Here is a 27,424-nt window from a genome sequence, read left to right on the forward strand (position 1 = left end):
AGGGTTTTTATCCTCATGTTGCTCTTGTCGTGGAGGATTTCCATTGTCTTCATGCTCTCGATGAACTTGGTGGTGTTGGCGAGCTTGTGGAGAATCTTCGCGAGCTTGAAGAGGAACTTGACGATGCACGCGAGCCTGAAATATTTGTTCTTGAATTTCTTCGTGATGTGCTTCCTCTTGTTCATGGGCTTGTCGGCTTCGGTCGGCAACGGCTTGACTCGAGTCGCGTAGAGCTTGTTGCGCCGCAAGTGCTTGAGCGTCACGGAGTTGTTGTGCTTGATGTTGTGCCTCGGCATCTATGGCATTTTGGTGTAGACGCGCTCGCTCTTCCTCTTCATGTTGGCGTTGACGTTGCCGTTCTCGTGCAAGCGCAAAGGCTTCTTGAGTTTGACGTTGTCGGCGCTCTTGAGAGTCGGTGTCTCTTAGGGGATTGAGGCTTTCTTGACGGTCGGCGCGCGCGGCACGATGAAGAGTGTTCGATGTTGGTGTACTTGAGCCGGAGAGGGTGAAGTCGCAGTGGCGGCTTGAACGGCTCCTTCTTGAAGTGGAAGACGAGTGGTTGAGCAACAAAGCACAAATTTCGTCCATCCTTGCATCATTCTCTTGCTTGTGATTGTCAAGCTTGTGGTCGAAGTAGTCCTTTGTACGTTGCTCGGGAAGTTGCAAGTCAGCGGCAAGGTTGTCGATGCGTTCACTCATCGCTTGTTGCTCTTGATGCAAAGCACGTTGTCCACCAAAGAGGGGACTCCTGGTGATGAAGGAGTTCATGTCGTCCTCTTGCTCCATGAAGAGTGGGTTGGTAAAAGTACTTGGCCTATCCATCATTCCAAGACAAATGTGAGTGGTAGAAAGAGAGGAACGAGTACCAAATGTACCTTGACCGAAGTTGAAAGTGGATCGAGCATCACTCCAATGTAGGACAAGGAAATAGCACAATTGGTACGAGTTCTTGTCGGTTTCTCACACCTACACAAGTAAAAGCTTTTGGTGGAGCTTGGTTAGGATGGTGGCACAAAATTTGATGTAATTGTAAGTGAGCTTCAATAATGTTGGAAAAGATTCGCAATATGCAATGTAACAAGTAGGCCAAGCATATAAGGTACACGGAAACACATACGCAAAAAGATAAGTGGGGTTGTGCAACCAAGGGTGAGCCAAAATATGGAATCCACGAAAATGCTCTTGTTGCACAACAGTAGAGAGACGCTAGCACGATTGCACAATAGGCGGATACAAGAACTTGTGCACAACGTACTGAGCAAAAATGCAACGACTTCTAACCCAAATACTTTGTATGCAAGGTGTTGCTATGATATGATCCAAGATGATCGAGTATGACAATCTTAATGTTGTATGATGTTATGGTTCTTGCTTACAAGCTCTTGACTTATCTTTCCTCTTTGCTTAAAAGCTGTGTTGGCTCTTTGATGTTTGAGCTCTTTTCTCATGCAATGCTTGACGAACCAAGATAGCAAGTGAGTATGCGATGACAACTTTGTGACACAAGAGATGATACCAATATAGGCAACAATGATGTATGTATGCTATGGGAAGTATGATCATTAATGTGCACAATTCTCGTTGCCAGCAATACTCAATGGCTAGTCTTGATGGGTAAGCAACGCAAAGGAGTAAGGCTATGATGGCTATCAATGTAATGGCAAGAATGATATGTCCAATACCAAGATTAGGTTATCGGTCTTGCTTCCGGTATGGTGTCAAAATGGTGGCTCGAATACCAAGTCATAGTCGAGGTGGCCGTTGTTGATGACGCGTCCGTGGCGAAGATGAGTAGCGGTGATGTCGATGTCGAACCGTACCTAGATAGATGAAACACAAAAGGATATGGTACCGCAACTCAAATTCTCAAACCTCAAAGTAGCAATTGTGTCGGAGAGCGAAACGGTCCAAAAATAGTTTACGCGGAAGTAGTGGAGGTATGCGGAAGTATATATGGTATATGGTGAGCACCGGAACCAAATTTGGTGGAAAATTGGGTGGAGTTGCGGTGGTAGTGCGAACTTTCTGTCAAAGCCGGAAGTTCCGGGCAAGACGAAGGGTCCGGGGTCCGGAGGTTCCGGGGATGGCCGGAAGGTCCGGGGCCGGAATGTCCGGGCTGGACCGGAAGTTCCGGTGGTCGTGATTCTGCCAAGAACAGAGACTTCGGGATCGTGGATTTGGGCAGAAAAACTTGGGGAAAAAGCCCAAATTCGAAAGGGAAAAGGAACAAATTGGAGGAAAAGAAGGGTGGGGAGGCTAGATCTATGAGCCACACACAAAATTCACGGATCAAAACCAACAAAATCTCGACATGCCAACAAATCACAAAAAACATTTGGGGCTATTTTTGGTGGGGATTTTCGGATTAGGACGAAAAACAACAAAATTAGGCTAGAAACACAACGTGGACGCTCCGAAATCGTGATCAACCTTGCTCTAGATACCAAGATGATGTAGGGTAGAACCCTAATCGCCCGATCTTTCATGAAAGGAGCGGATCCCGTGAAGAACGCGAAGAACACGAGGAGGGAAACGAGGGAAAACACAAGGGGAAACACAAGAGGAACACTCAAACTAACAAGAACAAGTCACACATGTGCTAGATCCTCGGGTACATAGAATGATACACGAATCCACGAAAACTAAGAATGATACAAAGGTAGCCGGTCTTCTCCGTGAAGAGGTCTTGAATCTACGAGGGGGTCTTCCCTTAGAAAGGGGGCTTGAATCCAAAGGGATCTTCTCCGAAGAGGCCGCGGTCTCTCACGAGGAGTAGATCCGATGTGGATGAGCGAAGCTCTATCTCTAAGTATGAGCTAAACCAACGCTAACCCTAGAAAGTCGTACGGGATAGAGTATATATAGTCTAGGTGACGAAAGGGTACACGGGCCTCGGCCGAAGTGGCTGCGCGCAGGCAGGGCCGGAAGTTCCGGGCACCGGAGGTTTTGGGGAGGGTCCGGCCTAACCAGAGAGTTGGCGTGGTGGAGATGTGCTGGCATCCGGCGGCCGGAAGGTCTGGGCAGGCCAGAGGTTCCGGGAGCCGGAAGGTCCGGGACGGGGTCTGGGCTAACCCGAGAGTTGGCACGCCTGGGCTGGTCGAAGTCATTGGCGGCCGGAAGCTCCGGGTCGGCCGGAAGGTCCAGGGGCCGGAAGTTCCGGGCTCTGGCCGGAAGTTCCGGGCTGTCCAGAGTGTTGACGCCTATCTCTTCTACTATAGTCCTCGGCTCCGAGTCTTGAGCGTTGTACCTGATGACACATAGTATCTCGGACTTAGGCATTAGCCATGTCTCACTTGAAGAGGGGGAAAACTCAAGTTGGAGTGATGTCACCTCGGATTGAATAGCACGTGCCCTAGCCCTTGTCATTGGTCCACTTGGAGCTTGGATAGTTGAGGTGGCATCCATGGGGATGGTCGTGGGATGCTCCGCATCATTTTTTCTACCATCTTATAAGCCTTCCCAGCTCCACATACATCTACGTCGTGCGTTTGACTCTTCCTGGTAATCACTCTGTCCAAGCTTTGAGTGTTTTGACTACGACGGTTGCCAATCACCGCCTGCTGCTGGGTAAGAACTGGTAAGAATTTGAGATTTGCTTGACAGATTTGTGACACCACCACCACCTCTTGTTAGTATTCTGTAGGATCATATTCTTGTGTGTTTCTATTGTTGCTAACCATGGCAAGATCACAAGCTGACGAGACTGACTGGGAGAACATGACGAATAAGGAGTTGGATGATAAATTTCAGCAAATGATGAGTGGACAAGTGCAAGATGTGCTAAATAGATTTGAAGAGGCCATGGAGAAGATAGATGACATGGAGAAGACGTTCGAAACAAAGCTCGATAACAGGTTCAATGAATTGCTCGCGCGTCTTCCACCACCACCACCGTCTGCACCTAACGCACCTCTACAACAACAACAACAACAACAACGACTACCTCCACATCACGAAACAGCCCTCCATCGAGCGAGCCGTCTCCCTCTTGCACCTGGCCAAACTATTGGTGCTGCTGTTGATACTTCTGTGGCTCCTGCTGCTGATGCAGAGGCGGATGATTCTGCGGGAGATTACGAGGATGAGGTTGATCAAAATCAGAACTACGTGCCACCACCAGCACCGCAACCACCAGGTCATCCACATGCAAATAATGGCAATGGTAGGGCTCACCCTCAGGTACGAGATCATGACCATCTTGCTAAACTAAAATTGAATATTCCACCATTTGAGGGTAGATATGTTCCTGATATATATCTTATTTGGGAGTTAGAAACTGAACAACGATTTACATGTTTACAATATCTTGAGGAGAGACGTGTTCCTGCTGCAGTTTGTGCTTTCACTAGCTTTGCATGTGTTTGGTGGTCTGAACATTGTAGATTATATCCTATTCCAGCTACTTGGGCTGCTTTGAAAACTGATATGCGTACTCATTGGGTTCCACCATATTATGAACGTGAATTAGTTAGAAAATTGCAGCGCTTAAGACAAGGAAAAATTATGTAGAAGAATATTATCAGGAATTACAAACTGGCATGATTAGATGTGGTATTGTTCAGGAGAATGAAGCTATGCTTGCACATTTTTTGGGTGGATTAAATAGAGAGATTCAGACCATTCTAGAGTATAAGGAGTGTACTAATATCACTCGTTTATTCCATCTTGCTTGTAAAGATGAACGTGAAGTGCAGGATCGACAGGCATTGGTGCGAACTAACTTTTCTGCAGGTCGATCTTCATCATGGACACCACGTGCATCCTCTACTTCCACTCCATCAGCACCTCCATCAGGTGCCACCTCCAGCTGTGATACAAGAAAGCAGGCACAACCACCACTATCTGCCAAGAGCACACCTGCCGGACCTGCACAGAGCTCTTCTTCTTCCATGGCATCAATAGGGCACACAAGTGATATTATTTGTCGTCATTGTAAGGCAAGAGGACATTTTGCGAGAGAATGCCAATCTCAGCGTGTGATGATTGCTACTGAGGATGGTGGGTATGAGTCCGCTAGTGACTATGATGAGGAGACTTTGTCTCTTATTACACGTGAAGAACACGATGGAGATGATTCTGATCATGAGACGCAATACATGGCTCCTGAAAATGCTGACAGGTATGAATGTTTAGTTGTTCAACGTGTTTTGAGTGTGCAGGTCACACAAGCTGAGCACAATCAGAGGCATAATTTGTTACATACAAAGGGCGTTGAGAAGGAACGTTCTGTTCGCGTCATCTTAGATGGAGGGAGCTGCAATAACTTGGCTATCATGGAGATGGTGGAGAAGCTATCTCCCACCACAAGACCACATCCACATCCTTACTACATCCAATGGTTCAACAACAGCGGCAAGGTTAAGGTAACACGTACTGTTCGTGTGTATTTTAGTATCTCTACATATGCTGATTATGTTGATTGTGATGTGGTACCTATGCAAGCATGTTCCTTATTACTTGGTAGACCATGGCAATTTGATAAAAATCTGTACACCATGGTAGAAACAATCAGTATACTCTTGTTCATAAGGATAAAAATATTACATTGCTTCCTATGACTCCTGAATCCATTTGGAAAGATGATATTAATAGAGCTAATAAAGCAAAACAGGAGAAAAATAAGAGTGAAAATCAGATTGTGGCAAAAGAATTTGAGCAACAAATGAAACCTAATAATAAACCATCTAGTGTTGCTTCTGAAATTAAATTGAAAAGTGCACGTTTACTTGCCACAAAATCTGATATTGATGATCTAGATTTCAGCAAATCTGTTTGCTATGCTTTTGTGTGCAAAGAGGCATTATTTTCATTCGAGGACGTGCCTTCCTCTTTGCCTCCTGCTGTCACTAACATTTTGCAGGAGTTCGCTGACGTCGTTCCAGAAGACTTGCCACCGGAATTACCACCTATTCGCGGGATTGAGCATGAAATTGACTTAATTCCCGGTGCATCATTACCCAACCGTGCACCATACCGTACAAATTCAGCGGAGACGAAGGAGATTATGCGTCAAGTACAAGAACTGCTCGACAAAGGTTATATACGCGAATCCCTTAGTCCTTGTGCTGTTCCTATCATTTTAGCGCCGAAAAAGGATGTCATGTCTCGTATGTGCGTTGATTGTAGAGGCATTAATAATATTACTATTCGTTATCGTCATCCTATTCCTAGGCTAGATGATATGCTTGACGAACTGAGTGGTTCTACAATATTCTCCAGAGTTGATTTGCGTAGTGGTTACCATCAAATTCGTATGAAATTGGGAGATGAATGGAAAACAGCATTTAAAACTAAGTTTGGATTATATGAGTGGTTAGTCATGCCTTTTGGGTTAACTAATGCACCTAGTACTTTCATGAGGTTAATGAACGAAGTTTTACATGCTTTCATTGGACGATTTGTGGTAGTTTACTTTGATGACATATTGATTTATAGCAAATCTTTGGAGGAACATTGGGAACATTTACATGCTGTTTTTATTGCTCTACGTGATACATGTTTATTTGGTAACCTTAGAAGGTGCACCTTTTGCACCGACCGAGTATCTTTTCTTGGCTATGTTGTTACTCCACAGGGAATTGAAGTTGATAAAGCCAAGATTGAAGCTATTGAGAGTTGGCCACAGCCCAAAACGTTCACACAAGTGAGGAGTTTCCTTGGCCTCGCTAGTTTCTATAGGCGTTTTGTGAGTGATTTCAGCACCATTGCTGCACCTCTCAACGAGCTTACAAAGAAGGATGTGCCTTTTGTTTGTGGTACTGCACAGGAAGAAGCCTTCACGGTATTGAAAGATAAGTTGACACATGCTCCTTTACTCCAACTTCCTAATTTCAATAAGACTTTTGAGCTTGAATGTGATGCTAGTGGAATTTGATTAGGAGGTGTGTTATTACAAGATGGCAAACCTGTTGCATACTTTTCTGAAAAATTGAGTGGGCCTAGTCTGAACTATTCTACTTATGACAAAGAATTATATGCTCTTGTTCAGACCTTAGAAACATGGCAACATTATTTATGGCCCAAGGAATTTGTTATACATTCTGATCATGAATCTTTGAAACACATTAAAAGTCAAGCAAAAATGAACCGTAGACATGCTAAATGGGTTGAATTCATTGAGACTTTTCCTTATGTCATTAAACACAAGAAGGGTAAATAAAACGTTATTGCTGATGCATTGTCTCATCGTTATACTATGCTTTCACAACTTGAATTTAAAATATTTGGTTTGGAGACCATCAAAGATCAATATGTGCATGATGCTGAATTTAAAGATGTATTGCAAAATTGTAAGGAAGGGAGAACTTGGAACAAGTTCGTTCTTAACGATGGATTTGTGTTTCGTGCTAACAAGCTATGCATTCCAGGTAGCTCTGTTCGTCTTTTGTTGTTGCAGGAGGCGCATGGAGGAGGATTAATGGGACACTTTGGCGTCAAGAAGACGGAGGATATATGATGTAGGGTAGAGACCCTAATCGCCCGATCTTTCACGAAAGGAGCGGATCCCGGTGAAAACACAAATAACACAAGGATGAACCGAAGGGAAACATAAGAGGAATTCACTAAACCGACACGAATAAGTCACACATGGGCTAGATCCTTGAGTACATAGAACGATACACGAATCCACGGACAACTAGGGACGATACATGGTAACCGGTTCTTCTCCGTGAGGAGGTCTTGAATCCACAAGGGGATCTTCCCTTAGAAAGGGGTCTTGAATCCAAGGTGGATCTTCTCCGAAGAGGGGCCGCCATGCTTCCTGTGCATAGGTTTCAAGGGCTCTTGCACGTGATCGAGTCATGGGTCCGGTAGGCACTTGATGAGACGACGGTAGGTCCATGGGGATGTCCTTGGGATGCTCCGCATCATCTCCCCTCCCTTGGGGAAGATCCATCCTCGGATCAAAATCTTCATCACCATGGAAGGTAGAGAGATCTTTGACGTTGAAGATGTCGCTCATGTTGTACTTGTCGCACGGGAGGTCGATCTTGTAAGCGTTGTCGTTGAAGCGTGCAAGCACCTTGAAGGGTCCATCCACTCATGGTCGAAGCGTTGATTTGCGTTCTTGTGGGAAGCGGTCCTTGCGAAGGTGTAGCCACACTCGATCACCAATGTTGAAGACCATAGGTTGCTTGTTGAAGTTGAGCTTGGTCGCAAGGCGTTGAACTTGGCGCTCGATGGTGTTTCTTGTATCTTCATGCATCTTCTTGAGATGTTTCACACGCGCACTTGCGTCCAAATTGATGCGCTCTTGGAGGGGTAGAGGAAGAATGTCCAATGGTGACAATGGGTTGAATCCATAAACGACCTCGAAAGGCGACTTGCCGGTTGTTGAGTGTCTTGCTCGGTTGTAGGCGAACTCGCGATAGGTAGGCACTCCTCCCACTCCTTGACATTCTTCTTGATGAGTACTCGAAGTAGAGCGGAGAGTGTGCGGTTTGTCACCTCCGTTTGGCCGTCGGTTTGAGGATAGTACGCCGTGGAGAAGAGTAGCTTGACTCCGAGCTTGGCGCATAGGGTCTTCCAACAGTAGCTAAGGAACTTGACGTCACGGTCCGAGACGATAGTCTTTGGCACACCATGTAGATGCAATATTTCCCTACAAAAGAGATTAGCAACATGTGAAGCATCGTCTATCTTGTTACAAGGAATAAAATGTGCCATCTTTGAGAAACGGTCCACAACGACAAATATAGAATCTTTCCCATTGCGAGTCCTAGGCAAACCAAGTATGAAGTCCATGCTAATGTCTTCCCATGGTTGGTATGGAATAGGTAGAGGCATATAGAGACCATGAGATTGAGCTTTGGACTTAGCTTTACGGCATGATGAACATCGGTTGGTGAAGCGATTGACATCCCGAAACATCTTTGGCCAAAAGTAGCTCTTCGAGAGCATGGCGAACGTCTTGTCCCGTCCAAAGTGTCCCATTAATCCTCCTCCATGCGATTCCTGCAAAAGCAATAAACGAAGGGACGACTTGGGTATGCAAAGTTTGTTAGCTCTCATAAGGTAGCCGTCTTTGATGTAATAACGTTCCCACGATGTATGCGACAAACACTTGGCATAAGGAGTGGCAAAAGTTTCATCATGCGCATACAATTCTTTGATATGCTCGAAGCCAATGACATCTAACTCAAGTTCCGTGACTAGCATGCATATGCGGGAAAGTGAATCCGCTACGATGTTTTCTTTACCCTTGATGTACTTGATGACATAGGGAAAAGACTCAATTAATTCACTCCATTTAGCATGATGCTTCTTCAACTTAGTTTGACCCTTGAGATACTTGAGAGTCTCATGATCGGTATGAATGATAAACTCATGCGGACGAAGGTAATGTTCCCATTCATGTAAAACACAGACTAATGCATATAGCTCTTTGTCATAGATGGGGTAGTTGAGTTGCGCTCCGAAAAGTTTCTCACTAAAGTAAGCTATGGGGCACTTCTCTTGTGTTAACACACCTCCTATGCCATTACCGCTAGCATCGCAATGAATCTCAAAAGGTTTGTCGAAGTTGGGTAAAGAAAGCACGGGAGCATGAGTAAGCAAATTCTTAAGCTCATTTAATGCGGTATCTTGGGATGGTCCCCAAATAAATGGTGCATTCTTCTTGCTCAAAGCATGCAAAGGCGAAGCAATGGTGCTAAAATCCTTCACAAAGCGACGATAGAAACCCGCAAGACCAAGAAAACTACGCACTTGATGCAAGTTGGTTGGTTGCGGCCAAGTCTTAATAGCATTGATCTTGTACTCTTCTACATGAACACCCTTAGAAGAGACCACAAAACCCAAGAAAACGAGCTTATCAATGCCAAAAAGGCATTTCTCCATATTAGCATAGAGACGCTCTTTCCTAAGAGTTTGCAAAACGGTGCGGACATGGGTGACATGCTCTTGGATAGATTTGCTAAACACAAGAATGTCATCGAAGTAAACCACAACAAATATACCAATGTAAGGGAAAAAGACATGATTCATAAGGCGCATAAAAGTGCCCGGTGCTTCCGAGAGACCCATAGGCATGACTAACCACTCATACAAACCAAACTTGGTTTTGAATGCGGTTTTCCACTCTTAAGATCAATTTTGGAAAATATAGTGGCACCACTAAGATCATCTAGCATATCATCTAGGCGTGGAATGGGATACCTATAACGAACGGTGATAGCATTGATAGGTCTTCAATCGGAGCACATGCAAAAACTACTGTCTCGTTTTGGCATAAGAATGACCAGTACGGTACAAGGGCTCAAGCTTTCACGCACATGTCCATGGTCTATGAGATGCTTTACTTGCCTTTGGATTTCTTTGGTTTCTTCGGGTTTGACACGGTAGGGAGCTTTGTTCGGAAGCGGTGCTCTGGGGATGAGGTCGATGCGGTGCTCAATGCCTCATAGTGGAGGTAGTCCCGGAGGTAGCTCATCAGGGAAAACATCTTGAAATTCCTGCAAAAGAGAAGACAACACTAAAGGAAGAGTGTGAGACATAGGCCGTAACACAAACTCCTTTCCTTGCATCTTGAAGCTATAGTGGTTTGTACGCCCATTGTGGACGACTCCTCTATCGAATTGCCATGGCAGTCCAAGGAGAAGATGGCAAACGGTCATTGGGATGACGTCGCACTCCAAGGTGTCTTCGTAGGCGCGATTTTGAAGGAGACTTGTACTCGGTGCTCGACTTGGATAGTGCCGGAGTCACTAAGCCATTGCACTTTGTATGGATGTGGATGGTTCGTCTTGGGCAATTGGAGCTTTGAGCAAAGATCTTCAGTTGCGAGATTGTGACAACTCCCTCCATCGATGATGACCTTGACGGATCGTCCATTGATGCCGGCCTTGGTGTGGAATATGGTGCATCTTTGGTCTTCTTCTTGGTGATGTTGGAGAGTCAAGACTTTGGAGACAACAAGTGCAGGACTTGAGTCTTCAACACAAAAGACTTGTTCTTCTTCCTTGTTCACTTGGCGGTGCATGGCGACTTGCTCAAGGGATTCCATTTCTCTTTCGCTCATGGAATCATAAGTGCCATCGTCGTTGAAGATCATGATGCGCTTGTTGGTGCACTTGTAGTACTTGTGGCCTCGGCCTCCGCAAGTGAAACACTTGAAGGAACTCGTCTTGATGGTCTCATCGGTTGGGGTAGATGATGTTGAAGCTCTCGGCTTGAAGTTGCTCGTAGGAGGATGACTTGTAGTTGACGAAGCTTTCTTGGAAGTCGGCTTGTCGATGTTGGAAGTAGACGGTCTTGTAGTCGGTGTTGTTGAAGCTTGGTTTTTGGAGAAGCCAGAGGACTTGGACGAGAACTTGGCATACTTGAAATCATCTTGCACTTGGCGTTCCGCTTTGGTAGCTTGGTGCACGAGCTCGATGAGATTTGAGTATGGTTGGAAGTCGGCGATCTTCTTGATAGGATGATTGAGTCCATTCAAGAAACGTGCCATAGTTTCCTCCTCATCTTCTGTCACATTGGCTCTTATCATTGCAATCTCCATCTCCTTTTAGTATTCTTCAACGCTCTTGGTTCCTTGCTTGAGTTGTTGAGGTTTCTTGAAGAGGTCGCGGTTGTAGTAGGTAGGCACGAAGCGTGCTCTCATGACATCCTTCATTTGTGCCCAAGTAGTGATGGGCGGATCACCTCTTGCCTCGCGGCGCTCAATGACTTGTTCCTACCAAATGAGGACATATTCTTGGAACTCAAGGGATGCCATTGCGATCTTCTTCTCTTCTTCATAATTGTGCAAACGGAAGATCTTGTCAACTTTCAATGCCCATGAAAGGTATTCCTCGGGATCGTTCCTTCCGTTGAACTTGGTCATGGTGAACCTGAGCTTGCCGTAGCATTGCTCTTCATTGTGTTGGGGTCGGGGATGATGATGCCCATGTTGTAGATGATTGTCCAATTCGTGGTGCTCTTGACGTGGAGGGTTGTCAACCTCGTGTTGCTCTTGTCGCGGAGGATTCCCATTGTCGTCATTCTCCTGATGAACTTGATGGTCTTGGCGAGCTTGTGGAGGAACGCGTCGAGCTCGAGGGGGAACTAGACGATGCAGGCGAGCTTGAAATCTTCGTTCATGAAGTTCTTCGTGAAGTGCTTCCTCCTGTTCACGTGCTTGTCGGCCTCGGCCGGCAACGGCTCGACTCGCATCACGTAGAGCTTGTTGCGCCTCAAGTGCTTGAGCGTCATGGAGTTGTTGTTCTTGATGTTGAGCCTCGGCATCTTGTGCATTTTGGTGTAGACGCACGCGTTCTTCCTCTTCATGTTGGCGTTGTTGTTGCCGTTCTCGAGCTAGCGCAAAGGCTTCTTCGGCTTGACGTCGTTCGCGCTCTTGAGAATCGGTGTCCCGAAGCGGATTGAGGTTTGCTTGACGGTCGGTGTGCGCGGCTCGACGAAGAGTGTTCGATGTCAGTGTACTTGAGTCGGAATGGTGACTTGAACGGCTCCTTCTTGAAATGGAAGAAGAGCGGTTGAGCAACAAAGCGCGAATCTCGTCCATCCTTGCGTCATTCTCTTGCTTGTGATCGTCGAGCTTGTGGTCGAAGTAGTCCCTTGTACGTTGCTCGGAAAGTCGCAAGTCGGCGGCAAGGTTGTCGATGCATTCACTCATAGCTTGTTGCTCTTGATGCAAAGCACGTTGTGCACCAAAGAGGTGACTCTTTGTGATGAAGTAGTTCATGTCGTCGTCTTGCTCCATGAAGAGTTGGTTGGTATAAGTACTTGGCCTATCCATCATTCCAAGACAAGTGTGAGTGCTAGAAAGAGAAGAACGGATACCAAATGTACCTTGACCGAAGTTGAAAGTGAATCGATGATCACTCGAATGTAGGACAAGGAAATAGCCCAATTGGTACGAATTCTCATCGGTTTCTCACACCTACACAAGTAAAAGCTTATGGTGGAGCTTGGTTAGGATGGTGGCACAATTTTTAATGTGAATGTAAGCAAGATTCAATAATGTTGGGGAAGTGAAAGGGTACATGGGCCTCGAGCCCGAACACTGTGCGCAGACAGGTACCGGACGTCCGCTGGGGACCGGTCGTCCGGTGTCTCAGGAGCTGCCGGATGTCTGGTGTCCTCCAGTCCTCCGCTGGTTCCGCTCTGTGATGGGGGTGCCGGACATCCGGAAACGTCGTTCTTCCGCTGACTTTGGTTCGGGTGCAGGTACGCCGGTCATCCGGTCTAGACCGAACGTCCGCTCGTTTGCTTTGGGTGTCGGGGCACCGGTCGTCCGGTCTGGACCGGACGTCCGCTGGCTGGGACTCGGCTGATGCTTCAGGCGTCGGACGTCCGGTCTCGGCCGGTCGTCCGGTGGCTGGGACTTTTCCGGCAGCCCTTCTTCTTCTCCGTCTTCTCGTCCATCTTCCTCTTCTTCTTGTCCTTGCTCCTTAGCTTCTCCATTGTACCTGAGTATGCACAAAGTATCCATATGAGGTAGTAGCCATGCTTCATGTGCATCGAAGTGGAATTGTGAGAGGAGAGATGTCACCTCGGTTTCAAGAGCTCTTGCATGTGATCGAGTCATGGGTCCTCTAGGCACTTGATGAGACGATGGTAGGTCCATGGGGATGGCCTTGGGATGCTCCGCATCATCTCCCCTCCCTTGGGGAAGATCCGACCTCGGATCAAAATCCTCATCACCATGGTACGGGGAGAGATCTTTTACGTTGAAGATGTCGCGCATGGAGTACTTGTCACGTGGGATGACGATCTTGTATGTGTTGTTGTTGTAGCGGGCAAGCACCTTCAATGGTCCATCGGCTCGTGGTAGTAGCTTGGACTTGCGTTCGTTGGGGAAGCGTTCCTTGCGAAGGTGTAGCCACACAAGATCTCCAATGTTGAATATCATGTGATCCTTGTTGACGTTGAGCTTGGTCGCGAGTCGTTGTACTTGGAGCTCAATGGTGTGCCTTGTATCTTCATGCATCTTCTTGAGGTGGTTGACTCAGTCACTCGCGTCCATGTTTGTGCGCTCGTGGAGTGGTAGGGGAAGGCTGTCCCATGGGGACAAAGGGTTGAAACCGTAGACAACCTCGAAGGGGGACTTGCCGGTAGTAGAATGTCTTGCACGGTTGTAGGCGTACTCGGCGATGGGTAAGCACTCCTCCCATTCCTTGATGTTCTTCTTGATTAAGACTCATAGTAGAGTGGATAGTGTACGGCTCGTCACCACTGTTTGGCCGTTGGTTTGAGGGTGGTACACTATGGAGAAGAGTAACTTGATTCCGAGCTTGGCGCATAAGGTCTTCCAAAAGTAACTCAAGATCTTGACGCGGTAGGGAGCGTTGTTCAGAAGCGGTGCTCTGGGGATGATGAGGACATCAAGACCATTGTTACACCCACAGCCCCTGCTGCTATACATACTGGACCAATTACTAGAGCTCGCGCATGACAATTGAATTATTAGGTACTTTCGTTTCTTGGTAACGATTCTAATGTTCATGTGAATATGATGCTGCCTAAATTGGATACATTTGTTTTGCTTACAAATGAAGGGCCTAGCTTGGACAAGAAAGATGAACCTTGGAGCAAGTTCAAGCATGGAGATGATGGCATGCGCAAGGGGAACAAGAACGGAGTTACAAGTGATGATTCCAGGACTCTGAAGCCACCATAATGAGTGCATGAAGCATGGGACGAAATATACAAGATGCCACTTCATAAATTTCGTCCAGAGACTATTTTAGGTGCTGCGTGACCTTAGTATTGGGCCAGACCGATGTATTTTCGAAGTACTTAAGTATAGGCTGTTTTTATAGTCCGTATGTGTGGGGAAACAAAAGTTAGGGTTGGTTTCGGACCCCTCCACCAAGGGCCACGAAATTCCCACTCTCTCCTCCATATATACAGCCCTTAGGGCATCGTTAAGACTTTGGGTTTTGTTTAGATTAAAAGTTCACCATAGCTACAACTTCGCGTACTTCGTTTATGTCCAACGACCAGACCAAGACGTCACAGAACCCCACCTTGATCAATAAAGATTTCATCTTATATTCGCAATATCCAGATTGCAATCTCAGTTCTCTTGCTTGTTCTTTGTTTGATCGCAGGAAACAGGCCCTCGTGGTCAGGTTGATCGTGCTCCGGCATGGTCAATAACCCCTCAGAGTTGGTTTAGCGATTGCTAAGACGCGACGTCCTCGCACGTTCGTAGTCGGACCGTCAAAGTCGACTGCCTCTAAAACGATAGCCACCATCTCATTGAAAGATGGGACACCTTTGCCTCTATCAAGCGGTATCAGATTTCCAGGTTGCTCGGTGAGATTTTACAGTTTTTCGTAGTTTAGATCGAGTCTGTTCTTCGTACCTATAGTCCACGAAAAAGCTAAAAAAAATTAGGGTTAGTTCATCCTATCCGAACCAATCTGAGCCTTTGCATAATCTTTTCTTTATATGCTTTGTTGAATTTGCGGTTGCATCGTCATGTCAAGTTGCTGGTCTTAGCGTCTAGTCCTTTAGAGTTTCGAGTTCTGTTCACAGGTTGTCACGTCGCCGCTGCCATATATCACCACCGCATCATCATCATCGCTGCTGCCATATACCACCACCACTCCAACTTCATCGTCGCTGCCATATTCACCACCACATATTCACCACCAATCCGAGTCCATATACGCCACCACATATCCGCCGCCATCACGCCAATCCAAGTCCACCTGCAACATATATCCGCCACCAGTCCGATTTCCACCAGATTCATCGCCGCCACCAGTCTGAGATTCCACCAGATTCATCTCCGCCACCAGTCCTAGTCCGAGTCCAGTAATTGTTGCATTGTTTTCGATTTCCGGATCACGCGATACTTCGAGTCGTGATAGAATAGGACTCCTGAGATTCCGAGCTACCCGTAGAAGAAAAATAGTTCCAAACTCAAAAAAATTTCTAGCTAGGCAGTTTTTAGACCATTTGTAGACTTTTCCGAAAAAAAATTGTTGCGGAGCAAAAAAGAGAGGAAAAAAGTGAAAAAAAAGAAAAAAATTTAGAGTGTGCTCCTCCATTGTTTACGTGCAGCGCCGTGATTTTGTTAGTGTTCTAGGCTCGTGTCTCTAGCACGGTCTAGCCTAGGACCAGCACAGTACCGTCGTTGAGCGTTTATTCAATTTTGCATCTCTGAATTGATTATTGCTAACCCGTTTTGCTACCATATTATAAGCCTTCCCAGCTCCACATACATCTACGTCGTGCGTTTGACTCTCCCTGGTAATCGCTCTATCCAAGCTTTGAGAGTTTTGACTACGACGGTTGCCAATCACCGCCTGCTGCTGGGTAAGAACTGGTAAGAATTTGAGATTTGCTTGATGGATTTGTGACACCACCACCACCTCTTGTTAGTATTCTGTAGGATCATATTCTTGTGTGTTTCTATTGTTGCTAACCATGGCAGGATCACAAGTCGACGAGACTAACTGGGAGAACATGACGAAATAAGGAGTTGCATGATAAATTTCAGCAAATGATGAGTGGACAGGTGCAAGATGTGCTAAACAGATTTGAAGAGGCCATGGAGAAGATAGATGGCATGGAGAAGACGTTCGAAACAAAGCTCGATAACAGGTTTAATGAATTGCTCGCGCGTCTTCCACCACCACCACCGGCTGCACCTAACGCACCTCTACAACAACAACGACTACCTCCACATCGTGAAATAGCCCTCCGCCAAGCGAGCCATCTCCCTCTTGCACCTGGCCAAACTGTTGGAGCTGTTGTTGATACTTCTGTGGCTCCTACTGCTGATGCGGAGGAGGATGATTTTGCGGGAGATTACAAGGATGAGGTTGATCAAAATCAGAACTACGTGCCACCACCAGCACCACAACCACCAGGTCGTCCACATGCAAATAATGGCAATGCTAGGGCTCACCCTGAGGTACGAGATCATGACCATCTTCCTAAACTAAAATTGAATATTCCACCATTTGAGGGTAGATATGTTCCTGATATATATCTTACTTGGGAGTTAGAAACTAAACAACGATTTACATTTTTACAATATCCTGAGGAGAGATGTGTTCCTGCTGCTGTTTGTGCTTTCACTAGCTTTGCATGTGTTTGGTGGCCCTTGTGGCCCGATCTTTCACGAAAGGAGCGGATCCCGCGAAGAACACGAGGAGGGAAACGAGGGAAAACAAAAGGGGAAACACAAGAGGAACAGTCAAACCAACATGAATAGATCACACATGTGCTAGATCCTCGGATACATGGAATGATACACGGTACACGATCAACTAGGGACGATACATAGGTAGCCGGTCTTCTCCCTGAGGAGGTCTTGAGGGGGGCCGCACAAGAGGGGTCTTGAATCCACGAGGGGATCTTCCCTTAGAAGGGCCTTGAATCCAAAGGGATCTTCTCCGAAGAGGCCGCGGTCTCTCGCAAGGAGGAGATCCGATATGGATGAGCGTAGCTCTATCTCTCAAATGAGGTATCACAACGCTAACCCTAACTAGGAGGAGGTGGAGGAGTATATATAGTCTAGGTCCACGAAGGGGTAAGTGAGGGGCGAATGGGTACATGGGCTTCGGCCCGAGTGTCTGCGCGCAGGCAGGGCCGGAAGTTCCGGGGACGGCCGGAAGGTCCTGGCGCCGGAGGTTCCGGACGAAGGTCCGGGCAGGGTCCGAGCTATCCAGAGAGTTGGCACACTCTCGGACGGCTTTGGTGCAGCAGGGCCGGAAGCTTCGGGATGGCCCGAGGTTCCGGTGGCCGGAAGTTCCGGGCTTTCCAGAAACTTGTCCAGGCTTCTTCTTCCTTCTCTTCCACGCTTCCCTCGCGGATGGTGTAGGCGATCCTTGGTGCTTGCACTCCTCCTTGTCATCCGTGAAGCTCCGACAATACCTATGCATGCATGATGGAGGGTCAAGTAGTATACCATCCTCGAAGGGGTCAAGTGAGCACGTGTAAAGGAGAGGATTCACCTTTATGTATGTGAAGTAGATGTCGCACGTGTCACTTGCCGAATGAACTCTTGACAAGGTGATGTCCATAGGATGCTCCGCATCATGATCGTGCTCCGGCGTGGTCAATAACCCCTCGGAGTTGGTTTAGCGATTGCTAAGGCGCGACGTCCTCGCACGTTCGTAGTTGGAACGTCAAAGTCGACTTCCTCTAAAATGATAGCCACCATCTCATCGAAATAGAGGACACCTTTGCCTCTATCAAGGGATGATGTAGATGCGTTGCTCAATGCCTCGTGGAGGAGAGAGGGGGAATTTCGTGGACCTTGGCGGAGGGTTCTGAAACCAACCCTAACTCTTGTTTCCCCACACATACGGACTCTAAAAACAGCCTATACTTAAGTACTTCGAAAATACATGGGCCTGGCCCAATAATAAGGTGAAGCAACACCTAAAATAGCCTCTGGACGAAATTTATGAAGTGGCATCTTGTATATTTCGTCCCATGCTTCATGCACTCATTATGGTGGCTTCAGTGTCCTAGAATCATCACTTGTAACTCCGTTCTTTTTCCCCTTGCGCATGCCATCATCTCCATGCTTGAACTTGCTCCAAGGTTCATCTTTCTTGTCCAAGCCAGGCCCTTCATTTGTAAGCAAAACAAATGTATCCAACTTAGGCAGCATCATATTCACATGAACATTAGAATCGTTACCAAGAAACGAAAGTACCCGATAATTCAATTGGCGTGCGCGAGCTCTAGTAATTGGTCGAGTATGTACAGCAGCAGGGGCTGTGGGTGTAACAATGGTATTGATGTCCTCATCATCCTCCCCTTCTTGAATGAAGTCGTCCTCGACGAAAGTTCATCATCCTCACCCAAATAAGGCTTCAAATCTGCAATGTAATAAGTGGGACTAACCCTAGGTTCAAACACAACATGTTTTCTACCCTTATCTCCAGCAAGTTTATATTTAGCATTCATACGCTCAATGTTTTCCTTAGTTAACTCATGCATTTTTAAAATCAATTCGGCACGTTCTTCAGCATCAAAATTAACCTTCTCCAAAGATGGAAGAGGCAACAAATCAATAGGTGCACGAGGTAGGAAACCATACACAATTTCAAAAGGGCACTTCTTAGTAGTAGAATGCAATGAACGATTATAAGCAAATTCAATATGAGGCAAGCATTCTTCCCACATTTTCTTATTATTCTTCAAAATAGCCCTAAGCATTGTAGACAATGTTCTATTGACTACTTCAGTTTGTCCATCAGTTTGGGGGTGACAAGTAGTACTAAAAAGCATTTTAGTCCCCAACTTAGCCCATAAATATCTCCAAAATTGGCTAAGAAATTTAGTATCACGATCTGAAACAATAGTATTTGGCACACCATGCAAGTGAATAATTTCACGAAAGAACAAATCAGCAACATTAATAGCATCATCGCTTTTATGACATGGTATAAAGTGTGCCATTTTCGAGAACCTATCCACGACAACAAATATGCTATCCCTCCCCTTCTTTGTTCGAGGTAAACCTAAAACAAAGTCCACAGATATATCCTCCCAAGGAACACTAGGTACAGGCAAAGGCATATATAAACCATGAGAATTGAGTCATGACTTAGTTTTTTGACATGTAGTGCAGCGAGCAACAAAACGCTCAACATCCCGTCTCATCTTTGGCCAATAGAAATGTGTAGCAAGTATATTGATGCAGAGCATCCCAAGGTCATCCCCATGGACCTAACATCATCTCATCAAGTGCCTACCGGACCCATGACTCGATCACGTGCAAGAGCCCTTAAAACCGAGGTGACATCTCTCCTCTCACAATTCCACTTCAATGCACATGAAGCATGGCTACTACCTCATATGGATACTTTGTGCATACTCAGGTACAATGGAGAAGCTAAGGAGCAAGGACAAGAAGAAGAGGAAGATGGACGAGAAGACGGAGAAGAAGAAGGGCTGCCGGAAAAGTCCCAGCCACCGGACGACCGGCCGAGACCGGACGTCCGACGCCTGAAGCATCAGCCGAGTCCCAGCCAGCGGACGTCCGGTCCAGACCGGACGACCGGTGCCCCGACACCCAAAGCAAACGAGCGGACGTTCGGTCTAGACCGGATGACCGGCGTACCTGCACCCGAACCAAAGTCAGCGGAAGAACGACGTTTCCGGATGTCCGGCACCCCCATCACAGAGCGGAACCAGCGGAGGACTGGAGGACACCAGACATCCGGCAGCTCCTGAGACACCGGACGACCGGTCCCCAGCGGACGTCCGGTACCTGTCTGCGCACAGTGTTCGGGCTCGAGGCCCATGTACCCTTTCACTTCCCCAACATTATTGAATCTTGCTTACATTCACATTAAAAATTGTGCCACCATCCTAACCAAGCTCCACCATAAGCTTTTACTTGTGTAGGTGTGAGAAACCGATGAGAATTCGTACCAATTGGGCTATTTCCTTGTCCTACATTCGAGTGATCATCGATTCACTTTCAACTTCGGTCAAGGTACATTTGGTATCCGTTCTTCTCTTTCTAGCACTCACACTTGTCTTGGAATGATGGATAGGCCAAGTACTTATACCAACCAACTCTTCATGGAGCAAGACGACGACATGAACTACTTCATCACAAAGAGTCACCTCTTTGGTGCACAACGTGCTTTGCATCAAGAGCAACAAGCTATGAGTGAATGCATCGACAACCTTGCCGCCGACTTGCGACTTTCCGAGCAACGTACAAGGGACTACTTCGACCACAAGCTCGACGATCACAAGCAAGAGAATGACGCAAGGATGGACGAGATTCGCGCTTTGTTGCTCAACCGCTCTTCTTCCATTTCAAGAAGGAGCCGTTCAAGTCACCATTCCGACTCAAGTACACTGACATCGAACACTCTTCGTCGAGCCGCGCACACCGACCGTCAAGCAAACCTCAATCCGCTTCGGGACACCGATTCTCAAGAGCGCGAACGACGTCAAGCCGAAGAAGCCTTTGCGCTAGCTCGAGAACGGCAACAACAACGCCAACATGAAGAGGAAGAACGCGTGCGTCTACACCAAAATGCACAAGATGCCGAGGCTCAACATCAAGAACAACAACTCCATGACGCTCAAGCACTTGAGGCGCAACAAGCTCTACGTGATGCGAGTCGAGCCGTTGCCGGCCGAGGCCGACAAGCACGTGAACAGGAGGAAGCACTTCACGAAGAACTTCATGAACGAAGATTTCAAGCTCGCCTGCATCGTCTAGTTCCCCCTCGAGCTCGACGCGTTCCTCCACAAGCTCGCCAAGACCATCAAGTTCATCAGGAGAATGACGACAATGGGAATCCTCCGCGACAAGAGCAACACGAGGTTGACAACCCTCCACGTCAAGAGCACCACGAATTGGACAATCATCTACAACATGGGCATCATCATCCCCGACCCCAACACAATGAAGAGCAATGCTACGGCAAGCTCAGGTTCACCATGACCAAGTTCAACGGAAGGAACGATCCCGAGGAATACCTTTCATGGGCATTGAAAGTTGACAAGATCTTCCGTTTGCACAATTATGAAGAAGAGAAGAAGATCGCAATGGCATCCCTTGAGTTCCAAGAATATGTCCTCATTTGGTAGGAACAAGTCATTGAGCGCCGCGAGGCAAGAGGTGATCCGCCCATCACTACTTGGGCACAAATGAAGGATGTCATGAGAGCACGCTTCGTGCCTACCTACTACAACCGCGACCTCTTCAAGAAACCTCAACAACTCAAGCAAGGAACCAAGAGCGTTGAAGAATACTAAAAGGAGATGGAGATTGCAATGATAAGAGCCAATGTGACAGAAGATGAGGAGGAAACTATGGCACGTTTCTTGAATGGACTCAATCATCCTATCAAGAAGATCGCCGACTTCCAACCATACTCAAATCTCATCGAGCTCGTGCACCAAGCTACCAAAGCGGAACGCCAAGTGCAAGATGATTTCAAGTATGCCAAGTTCTCGTCCAAGTCCTCTGGCTTCTCCAAAAACCAAGCTTCAACAACACCGACTACAAGACCGTCTACTTCCAACATCGACAAGCCGACTTCCAAGAAAGCTTCGTCAACTACAAGTCATCCTCCTACGAGCAACTTCAAGCCGAGAGCTTCAACATCATCTACCCCAACCGATGAGACCATCAAGACGAGTTCCTTCAAGTGTTTCACTTGCGGAGGCCGAGGCCACAAGTACTACAAGTGCACCAACAAGCGCATCATGATCTTCAACGACGATGGCACTTATGATTCCATGAGCGAAAGAGAAATGGAATCCCTTGAGCAAGTCGCCATGCACCGCCAAGTGAACAAGGAAGAAGAACAAGTCTTTTGTGTTGAAGACTCAAGTCCTGCACTTGTTGTCTCCAAAGTCTTGACTCTCCAACATCACCAAGAAGAAGACCAAAGATGCACCATATTCCACACCAAGGCCGGCATCAATGGACGATCCGTCAAGGTCATCATCGATGGAGGGAGTTGTCACAATCTCGCAACTGAAGATCTTTGCTCAAAGCTCCAATTGCCCAAGACGAACCATCCACATCCATACAAAGTGCAATGGCTTAGTGACTCCGGCACTATCCAAGTCGAGCACCGAGTACAAGTCTCCTTCAAAATCGCGCCTACGAAGACACCTTGGAGTGCGACGTCATCCCAATGACCGTTTGCCATCTTCTCCTTGGACTGCCATGGCAATTCGATAGAGGAGTCGTCCACAATGGGCGTACAAACCACTATAGCTTCAAGATGCAAGGAAAGGAGTTTGTGTTACGGCCTATGTCTCACACTCTTCCTTTAGTGTTGTCTTCTCTTTTGCAGGAATTTCAAGATGTTTTCCCTGATGAGCTACCTCCGGGACTACCTCCACTATGAGGCATTGAGCACCGCATCGACCTCATCCCCAGAGCACCGCTTCCGAACAAAGCTCCCTACCGTGTCAAACCCGAAGAAACCAAAGAAATCCAAAGGCAAGTAAAGCATCTCATAGACCATGGACATGTGCGTGAAAGCTTGAGCCCTTGTACCGTACTGGTCATTCTTATGCCAAAACGAGACAGTAGTTTTTGCATGTGCTCCGATTGAAGACCTATCAATGCTATCACCGTTCGTTATAGGTATCCCATTCCACGCCTAGATGATATGCTAGATGATCTTAGTGGTGCCACTATATTTTCCAAAATTGATCTTAAGAGTGGAAAACCGCATTCAAAACCAAGTTTGGTTTGTATGAGTGGTTAGTCATGCCTATGGGTCTCTCGGAAGCACCGGGCACTTTTATGCGCCTTATGAATCATGTCTTTTTCCCTTACATTGGTATATTTGTTGTGGTTTACTTCGATGACATTCTTGTGTTTAGCAAATCTATCCAAGAGCATGTCACCCATGTCCGCACCGTTTTGCAAACTCTTAGGAAAGAGCGTCTCTATGCTAATATGGAGAAATGCCTTTTTGGCATTGATAAGCTCGTTTTCTTGGGTTTTGTGGTCTCTTCTAAGGGTGTTCATGTAGAAGAGTACAAGATCAATGCTATTAAGACTTGGCCGCAACCAACCAACTTGCATCAAGTGCGTAGTTTTCTTGGTCTTGCGGGTTTCTATCGTCGCTTTGTGAAGGATTTTAGCACCATTGCTTCGCCTTTGCATGCTTTGAGCAAGAAGAATGCACCATTTATTTGGGGACCATCCCAAGATACCGCATTAAATGAGCTTAAGAATTTGCTTACTCATGCTCCCGTGCTTTCTTTACCCAACTTCGACAAACCTTTTGAGATTCATTGCGATGCTAGCGGTAATGGCATAGGAGGTGTGTTAACACAAGAGAAGTGCCCCATAGCTTACTTTAGTGAGAAACTTTTCGGAGCGCAACTCAACTACCCCATCTATGACAAAGAGCTATATGCATTAGTCTGTGTTTTACATGAATGGGAACATTACCTTCGTCCGCATGAGTTTATCATTCATACCGATCATGAGACTCTCAAGTATCTCAAGGGTCAAACTAAGTTGAAGAAGCATCATGCTAAATGGAGTGAATTAATTGAGTCTTTTCCCTATGTCATCAAGTACATCAAGGGTAAAGAAAACATCGTAGCGGATTCACTTTCCCGCATATGCATGCTAGTCACGGAACTTGAGTTAGATGTCATTGGCTTCGAGCATATCAAAGAATTGTATGCGCATGATGAAACTTTTGCCACTCCTTATGCCAAGTGTTTGTCGCATACATCGTGGGAACGTTATTACATCAAAGACGGCTACCTTATGAGAGCTAACAAACTTTGCATACCCAAGTCGTCCCTTCGTTTATTGCTTTTGCAGGAATCGCATGGAGGAGGATTAATGGGACACTTTGGACGGGACAAGACGTTCGCCATGCTCTCGAAGAGCTACTTTTGGCCAAAGATGTTTCGGGATGTCAATCGCTTCACCAACCGATGTTCATCATGCCGTAAAGCTAAGTCCAAAGCTCAATCTCATGGTCTCTATATGCCTCTACCTATTCCATACCAACCATGGGAAGACATTAGCATGGACTTCATACTTGGTTTGCCTAGGACTCGCAATGGGAAAGATTCTATATTTGTCGTTGTGGACCGTTTCTCAAAGATGGCACATTTTATTCCTTGTAACAAGATAGACGATGCTTCACATGTTGCTAATCTCTTTTGTAGGGAAATATTGCATCTACATGGTGTGCCAAAGACTATCGTCTCGGACCGTGACGTCAAGTTCCTTAGCTACTGTTGGAAGACCCTATGCGCCAAGCTCGGAGTCAAGCTACTCTTCTCCACGGCGTACTATCCTCAAACCGACGGCCAAACGGAGGTGACAAACCGCACACTCTCCGCTCTACTTCGAGTACTCATCAAGAAGAATGTCAAGGAGTGGGAGGAGTGCCTACCTATCGCGAGTTCGCCTACAACCGAGCAAGACACTCAACAACCGGCAAGTCGCCTTTCGAGGTCGTTTATGGATTCAACCCATTGTCACCATTGGACATTCTTCCTCTACCCCTCCAAGAGCGCATCAATTTGGACGCAAGTGCGCGTGTGAAACATCTCAAGAAGATGCATGAAGATACAAGAAACACCATCGAGCGCCAAGTTCAACGCCTTGCGACCAAGCTCAACTTCAACAAGCAACCTATGGTCTTCAACATTGGTGATCGAGTGTGGCTACACCTTCGCAAGGACCGCTTCCCACAAGAACGCAAATCAACGCTTCGACCATGAGTGGATGGACCCTTCAAGGTGCTTGCACGCTTCAACGACAACGCTTACAAGATCGACCTCCCGTGCGACAAGTACAACATGAGCGACATCTTCAACGTCAAAGATCTCTCTACCTTCCATGGTGATGAAGATTTTGATCCGAGGATGGATCTTCCCCAAGGGAGGGGAGATGATGCGGAGCATCCCAAGGACATCCCCATGGACCTACCGTCGTCTCATCAAGTGCCTACCGGACCCATGACTCGATCACGTGCAAGAGCCCTTGAAACCTATGCACAGGAAGCATGGCGGCCCCTCTTCGGAGAAGATCCACCTTGGATTCAAGACCCCTTTCTAAGGGAAGATCCCCTTGTGGATTCAAGACCTCCTCACGGAGAAGAACCGGTTACCATGTATCGTCCCTAGTTGTCCGTGGATTCGTGTATCGTTCTATGTACTCAAGGATCTAGCCCATGTGTGACTTATTCGTGTCGGTTTAGTGAATTCCTCTTATGTTTCCCTTCGGTTCATCCTTGTGTTATTTGTGTTTTCACCGGGATCCGCTCCTTTCGTGAAAGATCGGGCGATTAGGGTCTCTACCCTACATCATATATCCTCCGTCTTCTTGACGCCAAAGTGTCCCATTAATCCTCCTCCATGCGCCTCCTGCAACAACAAAAGACGAACAGAGCTACCTGGAATGCATAGCTTGTTAGCACGAAACACAAATCCATCGTTAAGAACGAACTTGTTCCAAGTTCTCCCTTCCTTACAATTTTGCAATACATCTTTAAATTCAGCATCATGCACATATTGATCTTTGATGGTCTCCAAACCAAATATTTTAAATTCAAGTTGTGAAAGCATAGTATAACGATGAGACAATGCATCAGCAATAACGTTTTATTTACCCTTCTTGTGTTTAATGACATAAGGAAAAGTCTCAATGAATTCAACCCATTTAGCATGTCTACGGTTCATTTTTGCTTGACTTTTAATGTGTTTCAAAGATTCATGATCAGAATGTATAACAAATTCCTTGGGCCATAAATAATGTTGCCATGTTTCTAAGGTCTGAACAAGAGCATATAATTCTTTGTCATAAGTAGAATAGTTCAGACTAGGCCCACTCAATTTTTCAGAAAAGTATGCAACAGGTTTGCCATCTTGTAATAACACACCTCCTAATCAAATTCCACTAGCATCACATTCAAGCTCAAAAGTCTTATTGAAATTAGGAAGTTGGAGTAAAGGAGCATGTGTCAACTTATCTTTCAATACCGTGAAGGCTTCTTCCTGTGCAGTACCACAAACAAAAGGCACATCCTTCTTTGTAAGCTCGTTGAGAGGTGCAGCAATGGTGCTGAAATCACTCACAAAACGCCTATAGAAACTAGCGAGGCCAAGGAAACTCCTCACTTGTGTGAACGTTTTGGGCTGTGGCCAACTCTCAATAGCTTCAATCTTGGCTTTATCAACTTCAATTCCCTGTGGAGTAACAACATAGCCAAGAAAAGATACTCGGTCGGTGCAAAAGGTGCACCTTCTAAGGTTACCAAATAAACATGTATCACGTAGAGCAATAAAAACAGCATGTAAATGTTCCCAATGTTCCTCCAAAGATTTGCTATAAATCAATATGTCATCAAAGTAAACTACCACAAATCGTCCAATGAAAGCATGTAAAACTTCGTTCATTAACCTCATGAAAGTACTAGGTGCATTAGTTAACCCAAAAGGCATGACTAACCACTCATATAATCCAAACTTAGTTTTAAATGCTGTTTTCCATTCATCTCCCAATTTCATACGAATTTGATGGTAACCACTACGCAAATCAACTCTGGAGAATATTGTAGAACCACTCAGTTCGTCAAGCATATCATCTAGCCTAGGAATAGGATGACGATAACGAATAGTAATATTATTAATGCCTCTACAATCAACGCACATACGAGACATGACATCCTTTTTCGGCGCTAAAATGATAGGAACAGCACAAGGACTAAGGGATTCGCGTATATAACCTTTGTCGAGCAGTTCTTGTACTTGACGCATAATCTCCTTCGTCTCCGCTGAATTTGTACGGTATGGTGCACGGTTGGGTAATGATGCACCGGGAATTAAGTCAATTTCATGCTCAATCCCGCGAATAGGTGGTAATTCCGGTGGCAAGTCTTCTGGAACGACGTCAGCGAACTCCTGCAAAATGTTAGTGACAGCAGGAGGCAAAGAGGAAGGCACGTCCTCGAATGAAAATAATGCCTCTTTGCACACAAAA

This window comes from Triticum urartu, chromosome 1 (genome assembly GCF_003073215.2).
Source record: "Triticum urartu cultivar G1812 chromosome 1, Tu2.1, whole genome shotgun sequence".
NCBI lineage: Eukaryota > Viridiplantae > Streptophyta > Magnoliopsida > Poales > Poaceae > Triticum > Triticum urartu.